Source organism: Daphnia pulex, chromosome 10 (genome assembly GCF_021134715.1).
Source record: "Daphnia pulex isolate KAP4 chromosome 10, ASM2113471v1".
Classification (NCBI taxonomy): domain Eukaryota; kingdom Metazoa; phylum Arthropoda; class Branchiopoda; order Diplostraca; family Daphniidae; genus Daphnia; species Daphnia pulex.
The window spans coordinates 11,023,028-11,046,848 of NC_060026.1; the positions used below are offsets into that span (position 1 = coordinate 11,023,028).

The following is a 23,821-nucleotide window of genomic DNA, read 5'->3' on the forward strand; positions in this document are numbered from 1 at the left end:
CACACACACAAAAATACTAAAGGCTATATAACAAAAAAAGGCCTCGTATATATAACGAGAGAATGCTGTGTGTGGGAAGATGCGGTTGTTTTTACACGACCGAGACAAACTTTTGGCTTTCATTCGGTTGGGAAAACAACAGGACAACTTGGAAATGAATTTTTTTTCAGCCGTTTTACTGTTAAAACGGAATTAGATGGAAATAACCAGACCACACAACAGGAACATTTAGTAGACACATTTGTTTTGTTTTTTTCCCCCAGAAAAATCAGTTAACTAATAATTTTTTCAAAAATGTGTAATATACTGGTTATATTGATCAAGCAGCTGATTGTTATTCGTGGTTGCCAGTTCGAGTAGCTGCTGCTGTGTGCTGCCTTTCGACTGCCATTATATAAAAGCCCGAAAGATATTCGGACACGACCCGCGTGAATCATTGCGCAACGCTAATAATACATCGGCTGTATTCGAGCTGTATTATATTGTATTATTGTATCTATAAAGGGAAAGTAAAAAAACTATGTCTTTTGAAAACAAATCTGTTCGGCTAATAATATTTAATACAGAAAAGAATGTTAATCACTAGTGCCGAGTGGCTGAGTGGGTTATAAGGCGTTTCTTTCAACAACGGTTGTTTGCTTAGATCCGTACTTTACGTTGGCGAGAGCGCGGCGTTGAGTACGAAACAGAGTAGTAAAGGTAATAGTTTGACGTAATTACATTATTGCTTGATTTATGCTTACGGGAATGCCAAGTTAATCCTTTTTGAAAGTGCAGTTTTAGATGTTCGCGTTGCGTGTTCATTCGAGTTTAATTTAACGCGGGATATACCGTATTGAATTTGGTTCATTTGATGTAGTTTTTAGTTTTAGGCCATTACATGCAAATGTAAATTTGATATAGTGACTGGATAAGAGTCCCACATTGAAATATTTAATAGAAATAAAAATTAATAGACAGCTTTTTAGATATAAACCTACTTATTTATCTTTACTCTTTTTCCTACCTACACTAAAACTCTATCATCATCATGAGGACGAATGCCTCTGATGGTATGTAAATATGCTAACATTCAAATTAATTACTGGTGCCAATAAGTGGTTGAGTGGGTTAAGGCGCCAAATTATAAAGTTAACTGAATTTAACTGGGTTTCCTTTCAACGATGGTTGTTTGCTTTGTCCGTACCTTACGTTGGCGAGACCACGGCGTTTAGTATGAAACAGAGTAGTTAAAGGTTAGGCTTGACGTAATCGTATTATAGCTCGATAAATTACTTAGCGGGAATAATCCTTTTTGAAATTGCAGTTTTATAGATGTTCACGTTGCGTGTTCATTCGAGTTTAATTTAACGCGGGATATACCGTATTAAGTTTGGTTCATTTGATGTGTGGTCGAATTCGGAAGTCCCGGATCAATTCCAAGATCAATTTTGATACAGCGCACACAATTTTGATACAGAAAAAACCTTAAGACCAGTATATTAAAAAAAAATATGCCTCGTATCAGTGAGGGACTGCTGTGTGTGGGAAGATGCGTTTTTTTTTTTAACACGACACCGAAAAACTTTTGGCTTTTTCATTCGGTTGGGAAAACAACAGGACATTTTCGAAATGAATTTTTTCAGCCGTTTTTACTGTTTAAACGGAATTAGATGGAAGTATAACCAGACCACACAATATCGGAAACATTTAGACACTTTTTCCCCCTAGAAAAATCAGTTAAACAATATTTTTTAATGTGTCTACTACTATATTACTGGTTATATTGATCAAGCACCTGATTCTTATTCGTGGTTGCCATCAGTTCGAGTGGCTGCTGCTTGTGCCACGGTCATTATAAAAAACCCGAAAGATATTCGGACACGACCCGCGTGAATCATTGCGCAACGCTAATAATACATCGGCTGTATTTATATTGTATCTATAAAAGGGGAAGAAAAAAAGCTATGCCTTTTGAGAAAAAAAATCCGTTCGGCTATTTTATACAAGAGAGACGCGCATCTTCTATACGTAGTTATATACATAAAAGGGCATTTAAGCGCAGAGCTATCCATCTTGTTTCTTAATGGTTATTGCCGGTCTGGACTTATAAATACGTCTGTAATCGTCCCGGGGCCCCCCCCCCCCCCCCACACCCAACCGGGGAAGAAAAAAAGAAGAGAAAACAGAAGAAATCCCAACGATTTCTTCGGGATTCCTCTCTGTGCTGTTGCAAAGAGTAAAAGAGGGGGGATATCTATCCCCTCATCACTGATGACTTTTCGTCCTGCTGTATATCTATACAAGGCCTATTGCTATTACCAGATAGATGAGCTGAAGAGATGCACACCAACGAGCGACTATTCATTTCGTCAAGATCCTACAGAGCTAGCTATATATATACGGCAGCAGCAGCAGAAATAAAGGGGCATTAAGGACCTTTTTCTTATAGTCCTTATAATATAAAAAAGCCGGCTTAATTGGTTGGATTAGACTCTCTCTCGTCTCTAATGTGCAGCAGCCAGCAGAAAAAAAAGGGCAACATTCGTCTCTTTATATTTATAGTAGATATAGATAGATATAGCGCTCTGCTCTCTTCTCTCACTGCTGGGTATTTATGTGCATTTAGTTGTTTGTGATACATTCGAACACGCTCGACTGGCTCCGCACGGATATTCCTCCCGGTTCCTCCCCTCTCTGGTTGGGCATCGATCTCCTGAGCTCTTCAATATATTCGTTCCAGTATAAATAGAGACGTGAAACTGCTGAAAAGGCAACGGACCAATTTTTTGATGACCGTCAAAAATTCCCGACAAATAAGACCCCGCCATCCGAGTCTTTCTCGATGGGAAATTCATGCTGAGCGCTAGAGGCTCGCAAAAGAGCAATAACAACCGATGGCTCGTCAACTGGACATTCGCCCCCATGTCGCTTTTTCTTCCCCCCTGTATGCATGTGCGTATGGGCTGCGAGAGAAAGAGAGGAAGGAAGAATAACATCAGGGCCCCCAGTTTACGAGAGGAAATAGGCCTATGCTATATGTAGACGACCACATCATATAATATAGACGAAATAGTAATTACAAAAACAAGTTGGTGGTATATTTATATTCATGTGTGTGTTGCTGTTGTCTAGATATCCTTTTTCGGGTGCCTATAACATGTCGAGGTCGTTCGTTCCTGGCATTCACAGCCGCAACCTGGAAAAAAAACATTAAAAAGAAAGGAAAATTCCAATTAAATGTGTTGAAATAAAATGGGGGAAAAAGAAAAAAATATAGAGAACCAAATGGGAATTTACTGGTCCATTTTGAATAATTTATAGGGAAAAAACTCTTCTTTTTTTTAAAGGAGGTGCCAAGGTAGAGCCAAACAATCTTTTCGCTCATTTTTAATGTAATACGGTTGTTATTATAAAAAAAAGAGCTTGGAAATAGAAGCGTTTTTTAATGGCAACAATCCAATTCAAAATCGTTAAAATGTATTTCATTACGATGAAAGTTTTCTTTTTAAAAATTCAAAAAAGTCAATTTCTGGCCGATGTGGTGCAGCAAACATATATATAGGTCATTAAAAGGTCACCAGGTTCATTTTCGTTATATATTCGCTTCCCTATCATTGACGCTGAATTAATTTGATTGTTCAAACTGATGGGGAGAATTGTTTCTGCCGTCTGGTCCGTCGTGAATGTAACTGTGCCATTTGTCTTGACCCGCCTGTCAACAAACGCCGACCACGAAATGCGGCCACCATCTTTCCAGTGTCTGATTGACTGTCTGGTCAAAATTAGCGACTGTCCGTCTGCCAGTTGCCATTCACGTCCAGCCGTCGTCAAATTATTGATTCGCCCGTCTACGCCAAAATATACGACACGAGACCCAGGAGTACAGACCGATTATTTCGTTCGCTGTCGGCCGCTTCCTCGATTGGCTCAAATCGACAAGTCGGTCCTGTTTAATCAGATGTTCATCTTTATATATACAGGCGAGAAGAGGGAAAAGCAATTGATTTGCTATACGGTATCATCAATCCGATCTTGCCCGTTTTATTTAAACGAATTCATCGAGTCCTGTGAAATGGGAAAAAAACTGCGACGGCCAGCAGTCGCGCTCGACTTGACAAATTTATGTTGGGTAGGCTGGAAAACGGCAGTTTCGACGTGAAACACTTGAGAGTTTCTGTTCAACAGCTTCGGGAATTTCGGGTGATTTCACCCATGACGTCTGACAATTGAAAAAAGTGGATTTCCGTTTAATGAGTCGCAATAAACGAAATTTTTTGTAACGCGTAATAAGTCACCAGATTCATTAAAAATACCATTTATTTTTTTTCCTCTTTGTTATTTATTGCGATTTAATATTTTTGCAATTTGGGGGAAATAAAACTTGTTAAAGTGATAAAATGGAAAAATTAATAATGGACGATTTATTCAATTTGAAGGAAGGTCGAGGAATTTTAAATTCAGGATCTTTCTAGTTATTTTATATTAATACGGTTTTTTAACACGTTGAAATTCGTGCGTTTTAATGGCAAGAATCCAATTCAGCTTAGTTTGAATGAATTGGAATCATTTCAAATATTCAAACATTTCAAAATGTTCGAAAAATATTCACTGCGGGTAGGACTGGCACGGACACGAGTCTATAAAAGTCCACCAGCAGTTGCCATCATCACTCACATCTTCTAATTGGCGCTGAACTGATTTGAAAATCAAAATGGAAAACGATACAGTCCCACTCATTGAGCCGATCCTTGACGATGTTCCAACATGTTCATATTGCAATGGTCCAGCTTTAAACTTCAATATCCGCCTGATGTGCGACCATGCGATTTGTTTGCGATGTCTAATCACTCCTGGGCTAGAAAACTATAAATGTCCTACCTGCCAAATGCATTTTACTCGTCCTGCCTTGGCCGTCCCTGTTGCATTCGGTGGATTTGCTTTCAGAACGATGACAGCGAAGGAAAAATCGCGACTGATGAGAAAAATCACTAACATCCTAAAAACGCAATGGCGTCTAACAGTGTGGAAAGAACGTCGCAAGCGACGACGCAACCCACTGACAAAGATGATGTACTTCGTGGCGGAATTTTTGGATATTTGCATACTTAGCGAAGATATTCCTCGGCTGGAACAGGAAATGGGAATCTTGCTACTAGAAATCGGACATTTCCCCCCCGAAATTGCTTTCTTATTGGGAATCATCCGTCGGATTAAAGCAGTCAATCACGTGATCTCTGAAGTAGGCTAAAATGAGAAATAAGTTCGAATTCCAAATACCGCGATCACTCCAGCTACTCCGAGTTGCAGCGAATAAAAATGTCAACGAATACTCTGATGTGTAACGTTATTGATAAATGCAATTCAAGATTACTTCTGAATCCTCCTTTTTGTTTTTATTGCGATTTCATTTAGATAGAATATTCAACGTGTGCTATGAGATGAAATTAAAAAAATTTGAAATACAGACTAGTCCAATTTAATAAGTTGGGAAAATTTTTTCTTATGTTTTCGGGATGTTTTTCCCCATTTTATTTTAAACGGGCATTTTAACCAGTTCAAAAGTTTTTGAAATTTATGCGTTTTAATGCCGCGAATCAAATTCGGATTAATTTGAATGTAATTTTCCACTTTAAATATTTTAAAAATTCAAAATAACCAAATAATGTCCATTGCAAATAAGAATTGGACGACACAGGTCTATATATACAAGTCAACCAAGTTCAGACGACACACATCGCACAACTGGCGCTGAACTCGAACAATTGAAAAATACAAATGGGCAATTTTTTCTCGCGCACTCTGGACTATTTTTTCCCCGCTCTGGACTTTGATGATGGGCAGTGCGCCATTTGTATTGGCCCGCACGAAACCAAATCCCGACCGAAATGCGGCCATGTCTTTTGCTATCAATGCCTGACCCAATGGTCCCACATCAAGTTGGAATGCCCAACGTGCAAAGAGCCATTCAAGTCGTTCAATCACCAGGCCATCGGTTCACCCCCAACTGGAAATTATGACTCCGTTTTCCAACCCGATCCACCCGCCATCACCAACAACCGGGCGACTGCCAGCGAAGAGCGGGAAATAAGGGCGGACCTGAGGATCTATTTCCAACTGATAGTTGACATCCATCAACAGAGAATGGAACGAATTCGTTTGATGATTCGCTCAGGTGTGCAGGAACAGCCAAACGCCATTCATACCGAAATGACGATTGAAATCGGAGAAAATGTGCAAATTGTACTGGCCTTGGATCAATTGGAATGGTTATTGCCTATCATCGGACGGTTTTCGGCAGAAACTCGAAATTTGATCTTCTATGCCTTTCGTGCTGGAATTGGACTTATCAACTCCTGAATTTCCAGACTGATTATCCGGCAGAGTCGCAGTTAAAACTTAAAATGTCAAAGAACTCTTGATTTTAATTCTGTAACGTCATTGAGAAATACAATTCCTAAAGATCATTTCATTTCTCCTTCTGCTTGTTTTTTATTGCGTGATTTTATTTTGAAAACAAGAAATGACCGAAAATTTATCCTCCACTTTATTTTATTGAAGCCTTTAAAAAACCAACAACAACAGCAACACGGGGTTTATTATTATTATTAGCTCATATAATATCCCCTCTTTTTGTTTGGTTGTTGATCTTTTTTTAAATGACTATCCCATCGCACTCCAACAAAAAGAAAAGAAAAACCGACGCAATTTTATTTCATTTTCTTTCTTTTTAACCATTGATTCGGTTTATATATTTCTAGTAGTATAGTGCCTCAAGTGTGTGAGTTGCGTCCCATTTATTGGTATGCACATATGCATTCGAGTGTGGGGCCTCTCTACACACCAGCACAGCACATATATATATCCATCCAGAATATATATAAATAAATGTATAATGTTTAATATGAAGCAAAAGGCGATGCATAATGTTCCGTGTTTTTTTTTTTCTTTCCCCCCTCTCTATTCCATCGAGTCGGTCTTGTACCTGTTTTTTTTTTCTTCTTTTATTTTTTCGGCTGAAAAAAAAAAAGACAGCGGGGGGGTTGGACCAAGAATATTAAAGTGAAGAGACCCCCTGCTGTTTTTAGTTTTCTCTTTTTTTTTTTTTTTTAATTCCATCTCTCTCTCTTATATATATATTTTTTTTTTGCTTTTTAAGGACATGTTTCCATCCTTCCATGGCTGGTTGGGTTCTTATACTTCTTCTCTTCCTGCTTCTCTCTCTTGACCGTTCCCGATTCCGCGCACAGCCACACACACTCGGTTCATTATCTCAAACACGTTCGGTGCGTAGATATTTTATATTTATATATTTATTCGAGGAGGTGGTGGTGGTGGTGGTGGAGGCGAAAGAAGAAGAAGATGGTGATGATGAGATGCCACAGCATATTTCTTTTTTTTTTCTGTTAAGAAATTCCCTCCGCCATTCATCGTTGATTATATTCACAAAAATATTATAAACGCGCCACCCAAAAAAAAAAGGAAAAAAAGTTATTTATTTGAATTTCGCGCCACTGTCAAGTGCAAGGCAACGGTTCCAATATCTCCCCACACAGTGTCTGCCTTTTCTAAAAAAACGAATCTCATCGAACGGTGACGTTCTCACTAATGCGTCATTCACGAACGTTAGAAAGAAACCAAAAAAATTCTCCCGGTGCGGTAAAGAAAAACGACAGGAGGTAATATCCTCATCGTTTTTATAACGACTGAAAGAAGAAGAAGAAAAATCTCTCACGAAACAAATAAAAAAAAATCCTGGGGTCCGCTCGATAATAATAATTCTTGGTAACATTTCATTGCCTCATCGACTCGCAGCTATACTATAGGGGTAGTAATGTAGAAAAATCTGGATTAGAGTGGGAATTGTCAACACAGCCATAGCGTTCGATTGTTTTAGACTTTCTCATATCACATCAGTTTGTATATTGAATTGTGTCTAATATTTTCTTGTTCCTCGTAGAGAAGAAGAAAACATTAGAGGAGCGCTGGTGGTGGTACACTGCACAGTAGTTGCGAGTTATATGGCGACAGCAGCGGGGCCGGTTGTATATTTGCTGGGCGCTGCGCAGTAAATAGTCAAGAGGATGAAATATTCATTGGGTGGCCGAGTTTGTGCTAGACACACACACGGGCGAAGAAAGAGAAGCAGACACACACACGCAGGGCCGTCTTCTTCTGGCTGGCTGTAAGGGTGTGCGGGGGCCAGGAGCCACCGCCGTAAACTTGTCAGGAGAACACCCCCAAGTCGCGCGCCGATCGCGCCCAGCTGAACGGGCACAAAAAAGAAGAAGAAGAAGAAAACGCAGCGGGCAATCCGGCGGCGGGCTGGATACGTGTGTAAGGGGCTCCTTATTTTTTTTGTCTGTTGTGTTCCGGCGCGCGGCTGTCGAGTCTCCTGCCGTGTCCCCCCAACCGTTCGACCAGTCACTTAAATATCGACAACTAATCCCGGTGATGCTGCTGCTGCTGCTCCTGGGCCGCCCGGCTCCTATATCCTATATATTCGTTTGGAGGCTTTTAGTCGGCTGTCCGGCTGGATGAGGCACTGGCCGGCTGATTACATTATACACGAGAGAGTAGCCAATATTATGCGCGCCAAGAGAACGGACAACATCTCCACAGCTGCCGGACACAGCAGAGTTTTTCACAACGACAAGCCGGACTTATTATTTTCGGTGGTTTTTCCTTTTGTTTCTTAGCATTAAAAAATATTTTTTAAAAAGAAAAAAGAAGAAGAAGCAGAAGAAAAAAGAGAGAAAGAGAAGTATGGTCAGACGTCGACATGTCAGAGCTGGAAGAAGAAAAAAAGAAAAAGAAAAAAGAGATAAGCCGGTGATATTTGTGACCTGCCCGTGACTATCGTTGTAAACACGGGCTCAACCTTCCAGTCGACACATCTCTCTCTTTCTTCTTCTTATATTCTGGCGTTGCTTTATACAACACACAGCACAGAGCAGCTAGAGAGCAGAGAGACGGTTTGGAAAAAGAAAAAAAGACGAGAAAAAGAAATAGCGTAGATATATAATATCAAGATTCTCAGATCAGATAGACGCAGCTTCTCTCTTCTTCTATATACGCACCCGGCCATCTGTTCCAGCACAGGAGAAAAAAAGGCAACCTCAGGTGTGTCCGCCTCTCAGATAGTTTGTGACACACTCGGACACACGACGCTCTTTGATTCATTTCGGCTCTTTTCCACCTTCTTTTCTTTCTTATATATTCTTCTTTTCGGACCATATCTTGCAATCAAACACGTCCATATCCCCCACACACAGCACACACACACACACACAACCAGCTCTATCTACTAGACTCTCTCTGTGTGTTTTGTGTTATTGTTTTGTGTTGGTTTTTTTCTTCTTTTCCTATTTGAAAACGACCGCAGTAAAAGGCACATTATACTCTACAATATAATATATATATGTATTTTTTTGGTTGTGTTACATGTTGCTTGTGTGTGAGATGCGGGACTTGGGGGTATAATGTTACTACACTGACTCGGAGGAGGATATTAGACCTATTGTTTTTTTTCTGCAAAGGGTTAGACAGTTTGAGAGAGAGAGCTGTGAAGGACTTTGGCGCAAAGACGGTTTAATGTCGTCCATCAATTGTAGTTTGATGTCAATTATAAAACTCCACCCACCGTTGTGTGTTTCTTATCTTATATTCTCTCTTGTGTGTGTTTGTATGGCGATGATGTTGTTTTCTTCTTCTTTTTTTTCTTGTTGTTTTCCACGTCGCCCTGATATACTTGGGGGCTTCGTTGCGACTGACTCCCTACTCAAAATGTCAAGTCCTTCGACTTGAGTGTCTGTAAAAAGCCCGGCGCAGACCGACAGACCGTAACATTAATTTTTGTTTTAATGCCATCAACTGAGCTAGACTGTTATATATTTACATTTTTTTTCAAGTTTTCTTGGGAAGCTTGTCGAGTCGAAGTCGTCAAATCCAGTCTAAGATCAACCAACAGTTTCTCAGGATTCGTGGTATCATTCACTTTGAATCAATTGAAATCCATTTTTTTTTTAATTAAATACAGCGTGAAAGATCGAAATTTCAAATAACCCGCCAAAAATAATTTAAAAAAAAAAAGCTCAGCAACAATCTAGCCGAGGAAAATTTCTAGTAGAAAACTATGATAATCGTCTAAAACTAAAAAGACATTGCGCTTGGTGATATGTTGATTCTTATTCCCATTTCACACGCGAACGAATTGCATTATACCTGGCTGGTTGTTGGGCCATTTCACGACGACTTTTCCACCCACTTTGGTATCAGATAAAGGTCTCTCTCTCTACACTACCCCTCGCGTCTTCCTCTATCGAATTAAGAATAACTCTCTCTTCTTTCTCTGCTGGACTGGGTTGTATAATTGACGAACGCTGGAGCAGCTAGCGCTCTGGCTAATTGCATTTCAGCCGAGGGAATGAAGAAGAAGAAGAAGAGAAAATGCCAAGCGAAATAAGGACGAGCTGCTGCTGCTGCTCCTGCTACACCATCATCTAGATTGCTACTGTGTGTGTGTGTGTGTGTGTGGTTTGGTGGATTGGCTTTGCAAGGCTGAGTGATGTCGCAGCACTGCAGCGCCAACACAAGGGAGCCAATTATATCCAGTCCCGACCGATCAATAATTGTATATATATATACACACGTCCAGCTATTCACATCTCTAAACAGTTGAATAGCTCACGTTTGTACATCGGCTGCTGCTTGTGCATTAGAGCTCGTGGAAATTCCTCAACTTGAAGAAGAAGAAGCAGAAGCAGAAAGAGTAGCCGGTCGTAAATTCAACCGCACTATGCTGCTGCTGATGCTGATGCTCCTGCTGGCATGTCAGCTTCGGAACTTTTATTTTTTCCTTTTCTTTTCTTTCCCGGCAGGATTTAAAACTGGACGGGGCGGACGGGTTATATTCTATACAAAACTATTTTTTTTTTCTTTCCCTTCTTTATTTTTCTTTACTTGTAGTATTATGCTGCCATCTCTTCTCCTTCATCTCGGTGGTGGTGGTGGTGGTTTGTCCGGACTATGTCATAATTCAAGTTGCAGCAGCGCTTCTTCCTTTCTCGTTATCAGACAAGACCCAACATCAAGAAGAAGAAGAAGAAGAAGAAGAAGGAAGAAGAGGAAGCCGAAAAAGATTTATTTCAACAGCTCGTCGAAGACATTCAAATTTCTTCTTTCCTTTCCCCCCTCCGAACTGTATGTATGTATATATACACGTTGTGCAACCGTGCAAGCTTTTTTGGCCGGACCCAGCAGCGCGTATATAGAAACGATGCTGGCCGTTGGCCTCCCCTCGGCCACTCAAAAAACCCGCCCACCTTGTATCTATCTATCTATTCCCCCTCCTCTCCTTTGTCTTTCCTATATAGGTTCTTCTTCTTGTATAGCTGGCCGTGTACATATATACATGTATGTATGGTATAGAGTATTCATTAAGTGGGAGGATTTGATTCATTTCCCTGGCCGTTGGATTTACGATACGACCTTATCAATGAGAGATATGATTATCTTAAATGTATTGCATTAAAACATTATTTATTACGGAGATTATGTGTAGTCCGTTGACAGCCCCACGTTGTTTAGCGCAGGGCCCGGCTGGCGGGCAAAATGTCGTTCCACGGGAATGCGTTATGGTTATGTGATTTCAGTTGGACGGACGTCCAGCATCGATTTTTCGCATAGAGAAAAGAAAGGCTGCTGTTGCTGGACACACACAGAGGCCAGCCCTTATGTATAGGCTCACTTCTATTCCAGCCTGTGCTGTTGTATTGTGCTCATTTTACGACTCATCCGACATGTTAATGATTGAGAAATTAACTTATTCAGTTTTGAGAAAACTCTAGCTAAATGAAGAACTTGATGATTTTGGAAATTAATATTTGGGTGATGACATACCAACCGCTATATTATTAGTATATTAGGATGTTTTCCGTTAAAAAGAACTTGATAAATTTTTAAATTAAAGGAGAGGAATTTGGAATGCTTGAGAACTTGCTACGACCCGGTGATACAGGCTCCTAAAGCGGTGTGATATGCATTGCCATGACTCCGAGCAATTAAGTCAAAGTGCGTGGTTGTCTTCTAATCACGTTGCCGGTCAGAGCAAGGCACCTTGCCAGTCGAGAGATCTACTAGCTAGATATTGAAGGTGGGTTGGAATTCATTGAGCAGCATATATAGAGACGAAGCAGACGAACATTACATATGGGTTTACATACAACACAGTGGCGGGATACAATTGGGAGACACAAGGATTCGAACACGGGTCTTCTTGGTGAGATGCGAAGGTGATGACCGTTGATCGTTGAGTGCACATCTCGATGTGAATTTGATCGAGTCAGTATCAATTCCCTGACTATTCCCGTTAATAGAACAGCGTTGCTATCAACGTTCGACGTTCAGGCCCAATAAAAGTGGGCTTCACCGGCCTGCATGACTGGGCCTGAACGTCAAACACCTTTCAATTTGCTTTAAAGATAATTGACATTCCGAGAAACGTTTGGTTAAAAATGCACTAGACTTTATTCATTAGACACACAGCTGGTAGACGATGGTATTATAGAACGGGCGAAATCCCCCCCGGTTTGCTGGCCGGCCTGACGGGATACAAGTTTTTCTTTTTGTTTTTTCCCGTGGAGGAGATGATGTCGTGACGGGCCTCGCTAGACATTCGGAGGCCGCGCTGTCATGATCCACCCTCACCGGTCTAATGGATTGCACAGCAGCAAAGTAGACAAAGTTCAAACAAAACGAGGATAGCGTGCGACTCCTTGTTGAACTGGTAGTTGTGTGTATGTACGTATACGTGCACACACACACACACGGCAGGATAGAGAGAGCCGGCCCTCGCCGCGCGCTTATTCGTGTGTAGGCGTCCCTTTATTTGACTGGCCGTCCGCTCCGTCCATACATTTTACAAGAGAGAGATATTTTTCTTTCTTATTTTTCTTTTTCCTTCCAAAAACACCGTGCTACGCTCCATACTTTTGACTAGATTCCCCCCCAAAACTTTTGATTCGGTTATAATATTTCCAGCAGCCTTCAAAAATCCTAAACTGATGATGTCTAAGTTAAATCACTTTGAAATCCCCCCCAGCTCTTGACGTTAAGCGCCGGCTTATTTGCGCAACAGAAAACTTAAACCTGACGACGTCCAACGCACATTCGACATGACCGCGTTACTATGAAAGGAAAAAATTGAATAAATGTTTTTCTTTGGCCAGGGAAATCCCTGGGCCTTTTAATAAAAAAACAGCGGATATGCTTCTGGGCAATGGTCGGAATTTGTCCGACTCCCATAAAAGGATCATCAGGTCTGAGTGTCTCTTCTAATATTATTTAAAAAAGGGGGAAAAAAAAAAAGAATATCAACGAGACTAACTCATATTGTCCGGCTGTATTACGTATAATAGTAACGCATTTAAAGAGAAAATGAGCGCTGCGCTCACCGGTGCGTGATCGCCGACAGGTTGAACCTGACCAATTGAATCCGAATTTACGACGCTCTTTTTTTTTTCTTCTTCCTCTGTTTGTCCTGCTGGCTCCTATATCTAACAGGAGCTCTATGCCTGGACGTGTGTGTTGTCCAGACAAAATAAAAGGGGGGAGAAAAACGGCGTTTTGAGGTCTGCGTTTTTTTTTCCTTTTGAAAAAAAAATTTATGGTGGGATCCGATGCAGCCGTACGCACATGCGGTCTTATGGTACGTATCTCCTACGTGTGTACGTACATATATTCTGTATTTATATACGTATACATCTATTCTATTCTATATTATTTGATAGAAAAGAAAACGGTCAAGGCTTCTTTATTTGACGGGCCAAAGATCGTATATATGTACATGTACGTACAGACCACCTGGAGCAGCAGCGAAAAAAAAGGAGTTTTTTCTTTTTTCTTTCTAAGGATCCATTCAACTTGATTCCGCGCATAGAATCACCTGCTTTTTTCTTCTTCTTCTTGTATATTATTCAAGCTCTTATAATATTCTTTCGGGGTTTGGCAGACATACGAGGCCGAAAGGGGGGGAAACAAAAATACGAGAGAAAAGCGAGCTGGCGAGCTGTTGAGGTGGAATCACTTATGGCTCTCGCATTAAGTGGGAAATCCTTTTAGAAAATCGATGAAAAGACGAATCGAAAAATGTTCAAGAGTTTTTTTTTTTTTCCTATTCGAAAGTTTCTCTTCTTCTGCACAATGGCAGCAGTCGGAGTTTTCCGATCCGCCAACGGCACGATTCTCGACGAAGATAAAAAAAAAGTTAAAAAATATTTAAAAATGGTTGCGGTGAATTTAGGAGCCGTCCGATGTAAAAGAAGAAGGGAAAATTGCGTCACATTTTCGTGTAATTATCGCGTGTTCTGTGCGTATGACTTGGCTCTATTCATTCGAATTCAGAAATGATGACCAAGTGATAAGATTGAAGAGAGCGAGCGAGAGAGAGAGAGAGAGAGAGGCCGATTGACATAATACAAGATCTATGCCCTCCTCTTTGGCTAACGAAGGTGTGGCAGCCAGCCCAGCCAGCCCAGCAGCCAGCAGTCGAGTCATCATCCATCTGCGGGGGGACGATAGTTAGACCGGCACACTCTCTTTTTCTCGCCCCGATGACAATGGGAATCCTCTTCTTCTTCTTCTTCTTCCAAAAAAGAAAAAGATAAGAGCAGAAAGTTGAAGAGAAGAAAAGATCTCGTCATTTTGTGCTGGGTAACGTTGCGCGCAAATGCCGCCCGCCGCCATTTTATATATATAAAATAATGAGAGGAAATCATTTGGAGATATTTTCATGACTAAACGGCGGTCATCTATCTATCAGGACTCACGATGAGCTGCTTTTTCTGTTGCCCTCTCCAATAAGTCACCTTATTTTAATATTAAAAAGAAAGAAAAAAACCTTTTTATTCCACCCATTTAAAAATCGGAAAAAATTCGAAAAATTTATTCAGGAAAAAAAAATGAAACGAATCTAATCGGCGATGCCGTGAGTCGACATTTTTAGACACACGGCGAACGACGACGCAACTATGCTAAATAGCTCCCGTTTTTTTCCTGGCCTCCTCTCTTTCTTTTTATTTTATTTCCCCCCTTTACCTGTGTGGTGCTTTGGATTCCAGCACACGGCGCGCGATGTTCTATAAGAGAGAGAGACAGCCGCTTGTGCCGCATCATCGGATCATCGTCCAGTCATACACAAGAACCCGACATACGCCAGCCCTTTGTCAGCTGCATGCATATTTTTCAACAACAAGATAAAAATGGGGGGGGGGGAGAAAGGTTATTTCTCCCACAAGCTTCTTATGTATGTATATTTTTCGAAAAGAAACAAAATTTGTAATTCATTCGGCATTAGATTTAAAAATTACTGCGCCACCTGCAAGTCTTGTATTTAAGTATTTGGTTTAAAAAAAAAATTTTAATTCGAGTAGATGTGTGATACTTTTTGGAGATTTGGCGAGATGATTGATGAGATTGGCTTTAGTCTGTAATGTTCCCGTCGGGCCCAGTGTTGCACAAGGGCCTTGTTTGTGGCTTGGCAGTGGCGAATCAACTGTTTGTCTAATAAACTGACAGCTCACAATGATGCGGTTGTTAAAACTTATATGACCGCATCATATAAAAAGAAAAAAAAAGGAACCAGCCGTATATAGTCCAAAAGAGATATATAGGCCTAGAGCTGTAAAGCAGTCACGTCTCTATATAGTATATATATATAGGCCTGTGAAGAAGTTAATATAGTTTGTACTACCGAAAAAGTCGTTCATTTTAAATTATAAGAAAAAGCAGTTCGATCTATAACCTTGTCTCTATAACCCAAAAGCACAACACGTGTATAATAGCGCTGCTGGGAAATGGTGTACGCCATCAAAGTCTAATAATAATAACTGGTTTTCAATTCAAATGTCGACACGGCATTAAATTTCTTTCCCTATTCTTTATTCGCTCGATGGCCGATAAGAAATAAAAAACAAAAGAACAAGAACAATCACCAGAAAGAGCAACTTAGACACAGCCAGTTCGGTAGTCGTATAGACTACAACATTCAACTAATTATCTGCTGTGTGAATATATATCTAAAAGAAAACTGGTAGCTATATACATACAAGTATAAGCTATTTTATTATTATGCACAGATTTATTCAGGTTCTTGCCATAGCTGAAACTGCCGAGCTTATTTCATATATATTGAACCCGGCTGTTTATTATTTCCAACTCGTGTTATACTATAACATTTATCGGTGTGTTTTCTGGCTATAGTAAAGAGCGAGAGAGAGAGAGAAACAAGTATAAATATAGGCCCCGGTTTTTTCTCGGTTTCGGTCTAGGAGAAAAAAGGGATAACGCGCGTGAAAAGGGAATAAAAGTCAAGACGATGATGTTTTTATACGTTGCCGTATATACATCTATATTTCCTCGTTATCACGTATAGAGAGACTATATAGGCCATATTACGACGTGTCAGTACCCTTTAGATACAAGACGTTGTTATTAGCAATATAAAGCAAGCAGCATAAGCAATGGTATTTAGAGAGTGTCGGAAAGTCCATCAATTGCGCATTCGCCGCTAAATATGTTTGAGCGTGTGTGCGCTATTGGGCCGTCGAAATAATCAGAGTGGGCCGTTAACATTTAAAAAAGAAAAAACCCGGCGGTATTTTGTTTCATTTTATTTTATTTATTTTTAGAAATTAAAAGCGAAAAAAAATAAAATAAAAAACTCAAAATCTTTTTTAGTTTTTTTTTTTTGGTTGGTAATAGATAAAACAAGGCAACACATAAGGAGAGAGAGAGAGACAATAGCTTATGCGGGAAATGGTCGAAACCTACAAGGAGGGAAACATAGGGATTAAGCTTGACTTGTTCTATGGTCCATCAATGTCGCAGCCGATGATCTCTTTGGGGTCCAAACGCTTATCTGATGTAATAAATACGAATATCCACTACATAAAACCGGCAGTGTGTTTGTTGTGTGTGTGTGTGTGTGTGTGTCTATAGAGAGAGAGAGAGAGAACTCCCTTCTTCTTTTTTTCTTTCTCTCTCTCTTCTGGCTCTGATGATAATTTTCTTCTGGTTTTTCTTCAGTCCCCCCTCGCAGGAATATAACGACGATGGGAGAGCGATATCACGATATCATCTACCTGCGTCTTTTGTGAAAGATGCAGTGGCATCTGGAAATGCTTGGATATTTTATATTCTCTCCTTCTAAACTCTCTGGCCGTGTTATTTAAATGAAAAGAGAAGAAAAAATAGAAAGAAAAAAAAAAGAAAAAATAAAACAAATTTTCATTTTCCCAGTTCTTCTTCTTCTTCTTTTTTCCGCTGTGTGCTGGTTGTTGGGAGCGCTCACAGCCAGAAGGGTGAGAGAGTGTTAGACTCGGGGATGGTGTGACAGAGAAATAAATGCCACGGTCGTTAAGGAAGAAGAAGAAGAAGAAAAAAGAAGAGGGCAACCCATCGAGTGCTGTGTATATGTGTGTCCCTGTGGCGCTGCTGCAGCACATTCGTCCACGTCTCACGACTTTTTATATGTACCACACCACCCTCTCTTTTTATTTTTTTCTTCTGCTGTGCGTTAGAAAAAAAAAATATATATCTACTAAAAAATTCTAACTTCCTTTATAATATACCTTTTCTTTTTTAAACTCACTCTCCGAGCAACAAGAGAAGGGCTTTTTTGTAATCAATAACTTCTATTTTTTTTTTCTTCTCTCTTCTCTTTCTTTATGTGGACGAGATGATCAATGGCTGGTAATTTCGCAGCCGCCATACCACATAGAGAGGAGGAGAGGGGGGGGGATGTTTCGGCAACTTAACATGCATCGATGCGTATTATACATACAGGAAAATATCAAAAGACTTTTTAACCCGGATGTGAGCCTGTCTATTGGGTGGATAGGCCGGCCTATACTCATGAGAGGGTTGGAAAAAAAAATTTGAAACATTAACACACCGTGATCAAGTCTGAAAGTCTCGCGGGTGTCGTCACAACTGTACATATCCTCTTGATCTATTTCTATTTGATTTGATTCATTTAAAAAGAAGTCGACTTTGACATTTCTCGTGGCGCGAATATTTGAAATGGAATTTTTCGAATCGATCGAAAATGGGCGGACGAAATGTTGGTTGGAGAGGGGACACGACCGATTTAAATGTAAATCTTTCAGAATCTAACACAGCGCGTCTAGAGCTAGCAGCTAGCTGTATAGACAACTATATAGAAATGTAAAAGGGAACGGGCGAAGAATAAAAGAAGCCACACAGTCGACCGAGCTGCCGAGTCGAGGTCTATAGGCGGAGAGGAAGAAGAAGAGGCTGCAAAAGACGTTTCGTGTCGGAACATTTCACGCCCCGTCGACATTCATGGACCTTGGCTTTGCATCGGCACCTTTTATCAGCTCGTCGCTCCTTCAACATTTTTTTTCTTCTCTCTCTCTCTCTCTCTTCTTTCCATCTTCTTATCCGACCCCTCTCTTTCATCTATTTATACATACGTATAGATATTACATTATATCCAAATGCTAAAGGAAAAAAAGCTGGAGGGGGTTGGAAAAAATGCCATAGAAAACCAGCACGTCAAAGAACTTTTACAAATCGCTTACCGCCGTTCCCAATCAAAGGCGACCATTCGAATGAAAGGGAAATTCGGAGATTCGACTTTTTGACATGATTGTTGTTCCCCTATAAATGTATATATGTATTTTTTACATCATCGTATATAATTTTTATTTTATTTTGTATGAAAAAAGAATTGAAGGAAAGAAGAAAAAAACGGTTCACACTTGTTTGCCGCTCGATGGCGCGGGGGCGAACGATTCATCTTGGTCGGGAGGCCCGTGAATCCGTGAGTCGTAATGGATAGCATTTACGGTAGACATACAGAAAGAGGAAGAATTGTTGTAGTGGTAGTAGTGGTTTTAGTAGTCGGTCGGTCGGTCGGGGTATATATATAAACTGGCGGAAAAGTCCACCACTTACGATACGGGTTCTTTCTGATTGATCGATGGATCGTCTAGCAATAAACGCCCGCGTTAATCAATACACGATAATTACAGGATTCCGCTATCATTACCATCACGGCAGAGAGAAACAACACATAGTTGCCTGATTCTTTTTATTTTGTTTTTTTACTCTCTTCTGATTATGGCCGAGGACGTCGCTGGGCGGACAAAGGAAACCCCCCACCCGTCAAAATTATTTATTGCAACAAAAAATCAAAAACTAAAATTTCATTTAACTTTTTTTTTTTGAAAATGATCGTGATCGAAAAATCAATTATTCAACAACAAAAAAATTACGCAACAAAAACGCCCCATTGTTGTAAAACATTCAAATCTGATTTGTTCGTTATTACAGCGGCAGTTTGTTGCTGCGCTGGGGAAGAAGAAAAGGAGAAAAACCAAAAATAAACCCGAGCCGTTTTGATATCGGGAATGTCGATCGCGATCGTCGCGGGTCACGGGGCAGTCGTTTTCATCTCTCTGCCTTCCCCCTTGTTTTTTTCTTTTTCTTCTTTGTGTCTGTGTGTGTGCGCGCGATGGCACTTGATTGTCCAGCACGAACGATAGAGAGAGGGATATGGAAGCCCATTTGTTTGTCTTGTTTCAGCTGGATCACGCAAACCCATTCCGTCCCTATAAGGACGGCCAATGGCTGCTGCTGCTGGCTGCTGCCTTTCTCAAATATAATAATATAACAACAACAACAACAACAACAAAAATACCGCCGCTCCCGACAGAGTCCCGTATGTAATTCCCGAAAAAAAAAATGAAATTTTTTTTTTTTCGTTTCTTTATTATATACCGACGACGATTTTTATTCATTTCGGATTGAACTTTATTTTTTTTTTTCGTTCTTTTTTCTTCTTTGTTTCTCCGCGTGTAATCCGTCGCCCGTTCACGAGAGTTTTGCGGTTTCTGCGGTCTGGCGAAACCCGACGAAAAAGAACCAACCAAACGCGTGTGGAGTTGTAAGAGCAGCGGGTGGGGGGGAAATATTAACGGAGCGCTACGTGTAGAGAGAGAGGGGCGGGAGGGGCCTGCCAGTCTCTTGATTCCATCACGGGCCAATCAATGTTTCACACAGAAACACAATGGCTGATGCCGTCTGCAAGGTACACACACACACAGCTAGCTAGCTAGCTATAGCTGTAGCACGCAGTCAGAGTTGTATACTATGTGAAGAGCGCCCAAGGTTTTTTCTTCTTTTCTTTTAGAGAGTTAGATGACAGGATGTTTGCGGTCGAGTCTCTCGACAATAATAACGAACTGCTGCTGCTCTTGCTCTGTAATACCCCCGCAGATAATCCGTTTTCCCTGCGGGTCTTGTGCTCTGCTCTGTGTTGTATTTTAATCCGATTTCCAAAGAGTTTCCCATTAGATATATATGTGTGTGTGTATATACGTACGTATATAGCTTCCGCTTTTATTTTCTCTCTCTCTCTGTCTCTGTCTCTCTGAGAGAAGCCCATGATTTATTGATATTTTAATTACGATTCATTATTTATTGGCCGCAAGCGCTCGACTATAGACGGCTGATGAGCTCGGTGTTTGTGTCGAGTCGAGTAGTTGTACACACAACAACTAACTACATAGACACCGGCACTTATCCAGTCACTTTTGACGAACGCGATTGGACAGGCCAACATAATCGAATCGATTGCAGCAGCTAGCAGCAGCAGCCCGTCTTCCTTCGTCTATTCGTGCGGTCTCATTTGACACGCGGGATTTTTTGAATTCGCTTAATTTTGCTTCCGATTTAGTTACTGTCTATCCATTGCCCAGCTACTAATTCCACTTGAGAAATATGTTGACTAGTAAAATATAGATAACTATCGCTCTGTCATCTTCTAAACCAGCTGCTGCCTTTTTCCCCCTCAAACACGCGCATAATTTACTTGTATAAAGTCAAATCAATTGCGGTCGGACGGAGAGGAAAAAATACTAAAAAATAAAAATGAAATAAAAAATTGGGCGCTGAAAAAGGCCTCGCGTGTGTGTGTGGATTCAGCCGAGGAAAGAGAGAGGCGGCGAATCAAGATTGATGACTCGTCCATCTATTGCTGCGATGATATAACAACTCGACGAATGAGCGCGTGAGTGTTGATTCAAGAAAGAAATCGCGTGTTTAGAGCGCACCGCGCGCAGATCTCGAAATGGCGGACCGTATCGCGCCTACATTAGGCGATCTCTCCATCTTTGTATTTTCATTAGTCGCCCATAGCTCGCAGAAAGAAAAAGAAATCGATATGTAGAAACAATCAACGGAATATAATATAATATTCCTTTTTGTGATTGCGTTAGGTATATATATAGACGATCGCCCAGTCATCGCCGTCGAGATTAAACCACCGGAATTGATAACAGAGTGGAAAACCAACAAATGCTCTCTCTCTCACTTGCTGGAGAGGAGGAGAAGTTTTTTTTTCCGTTTTTTTCAACTTTTTGACTGGTGATTGATTTGGTGATGAATAAATCAGAAAATAAAACCAACGCAAATTGTTATTTTTTTTGTGTTTTTTAAATGTAATCGATTCTATATAAGAGAGAAACACGGCGCACATACACTCTGCCAACACACACAGCACGTACTTTTCCAGTGTTTGGTTTTTTTTTTTTTATAATAATTAATAATAATAATGGACGCCAACAGAGGGGGAGGGGGGGGAGAAAACTTGTAACGCAAAAAGGGAATTTTTGAAAAAAAAATTAATTTCATGAAAAAAAAAATATTTGGGAAACAAAATCGGGCTGGCACCACAACACAATTATTTCATCATTAATTTTTTTTTTGTGTGAAAGGATTGGGGGGGGGGCACAAATTTTTTAAAAATAAAAAGAACAAACAAACAAACGAAGAAGATGACATTACATGTACAATTTTCCGTCGCGAGTGTGTGTGTGAGTCAATATTATATTTATATTTAATAATACCAGACGACCAAGAAATGTGTTTTTTTTCCAACGATGATACAAAAAAAAATTAAAGTCAAAAGAGAGGAGGGGGCAGCGTGACACAATCGTATACACACACACACACACACACGCACAAACGAAAATTTTTAATAATTTTTTTTTCTTGTATAAAACGGGAATCGATTTTTTTTCTTCCAAAAAATTGTTTTTTGTTTTTTTTGTTTTTTTTGTTTTCGTGCGTCTGCATAATACACTGAACTGTCGTGCGTATACAAAAGGAGAGAAATATGTCAGAAGGAAGAAGAATTTTGTGTACCGGTATAGATGCGCAAATTCCCCGCCCGAAGAATTTCAAATTTCCCTCCCAAATATTTCATTCTGTTTTCCTAGTTTTTACGTAATAATATCTTTCAAGAATTGTGGTGGTGGTGGTGGTGGGATACAAATGGGATGTGTGAAGAATTTTGGCCACGTATTGCACGCTCAACAACATCTTTTTTTTTCTTCTTCGAATGCGCCATTTTTTGAGTCATCGAGGAGGGAAAAACAAATCAATTTGAAAATTCAAAAAATGGTCACCGGCCACGGGGGGAATAATACACGGATTTTTTTGAAATTTGAATTAAAAAAACAAGGAGGGCCAATTTTTTGTGAAAATTAATTATTGTTATTTTGCCTTTTTTCAATTTTGTTGTCCTTAAAAATAAATTCGAAAAAAAATTGGGGGGAATATCGAAGCACAGTCACACGCTCACACACATTGTTATTTTTTGATGGGGGGGAGGAGGACGAGGTGATAGATGGAAAGTACATAATGCTGCGAAATTGATTGATAAAAACGAAAATACGGTCCAAAAAAAATCGACGGTCAATTTTAAGACGAAAATCCTCTCACGAAAAAAAAAAATGTTTCAAATTAAAAACAAAAGTATTTTAAGAAAAAAAAAATGTTTGTTTTTTTTTTCTTTGTACAGTATACGTATGAGGTGTGGTGGGATTTCGCCACGCACAGAAAGGGTCAATCTCCCTGCACGCATCCCGTATTGGCTGCTCCCGAAGATGTTGTTGTTTGAAAATTTTGTTTTTTTTCTCCCTTTTGGTTGTTGCGATTATTATTTTGTTTCCATTGATCGAAAATTTCTTGTGTTCGTTTTTTTCTTTTTTTCGTTCGACGAAAGAAAAAAAAAGAAAATTTTGGGGGGATTTAAAAATTTTTTTTTCGGCGATTGAAAACGTTGCTGTAGAAAATGAAAAATTCTGGGATATTCGGGATGATGATAATCCCAGAATTGTTTCGCCGTGAAATCACAGACACTGCGCACACACACGACATGGTCCGCGTTTGATTCTCCTTCTTCTTTTAATATTTCAAATTTCCTAACATGAAAAACATTTCTTCTTTTCTCCCTTGTCGCTCGACTCTTTCATATCTTTCACGTCGAAATGGGAGAGAGAGAGGTGCATTCTTGCACCTGCACACACACGAGGATCGCCGCGGCGTTGAAAAGAATCTTTCGATTCGTATCATTTTTGTCTTTTCTGATTTCTCTCCCATTTTCTTTCTTCTTCTTCACTTCGGAGCGACACACACACACACGGCACGCAAACGCGTGTAGTCACAGCACACACACACACACACACACAAACGGAACAAAAAAAACAAAACACTGACGAAAATGTTCTTTTTCGAAATAAAAACAGAAAAATAGTTTTGATGATGATGGTGTTTTTTTCTTCTTCTTCTTCGTATCAGAAAAGGGGAGCAGAAATTCTCAATTTCGATCCACCGCTATGACACCCAGAGTCCGGCCGAACGGGAGAGTATGCTGGAAAGAAGAAAAAACACAAAAAATTTATTAAAATATGATTTTTAAACTATTTTGGAATTTGGAATTTCGAACAGGAAAACCATCAAATTCCACAGTTTA

The 23,821-nt window shown here is 40.0% G+C and overlaps 1 protein-coding gene across 1 annotated transcript in view; it reads right to left on the minus strand.

Annotated features, from left to right (window-relative positions):
• Window positions 1-21,677: 21,677 nt before the first annotated feature.
• LOC124204944 (homeobox protein homothorax-like) overlaps window positions 21,678-23,821 on the minus strand; it is a 70,602-nt gene continuing 68,458 nt past the window's right edge. Inside the window, exon 13 of the mRNA XM_046602192.1 lies at window positions 21,678-23,719. The gene's annotated coding sequence lies outside the window, so the exon portion shown is untranslated. The remainder of the gene's footprint in view (window positions 23,720-23,821) is intronic.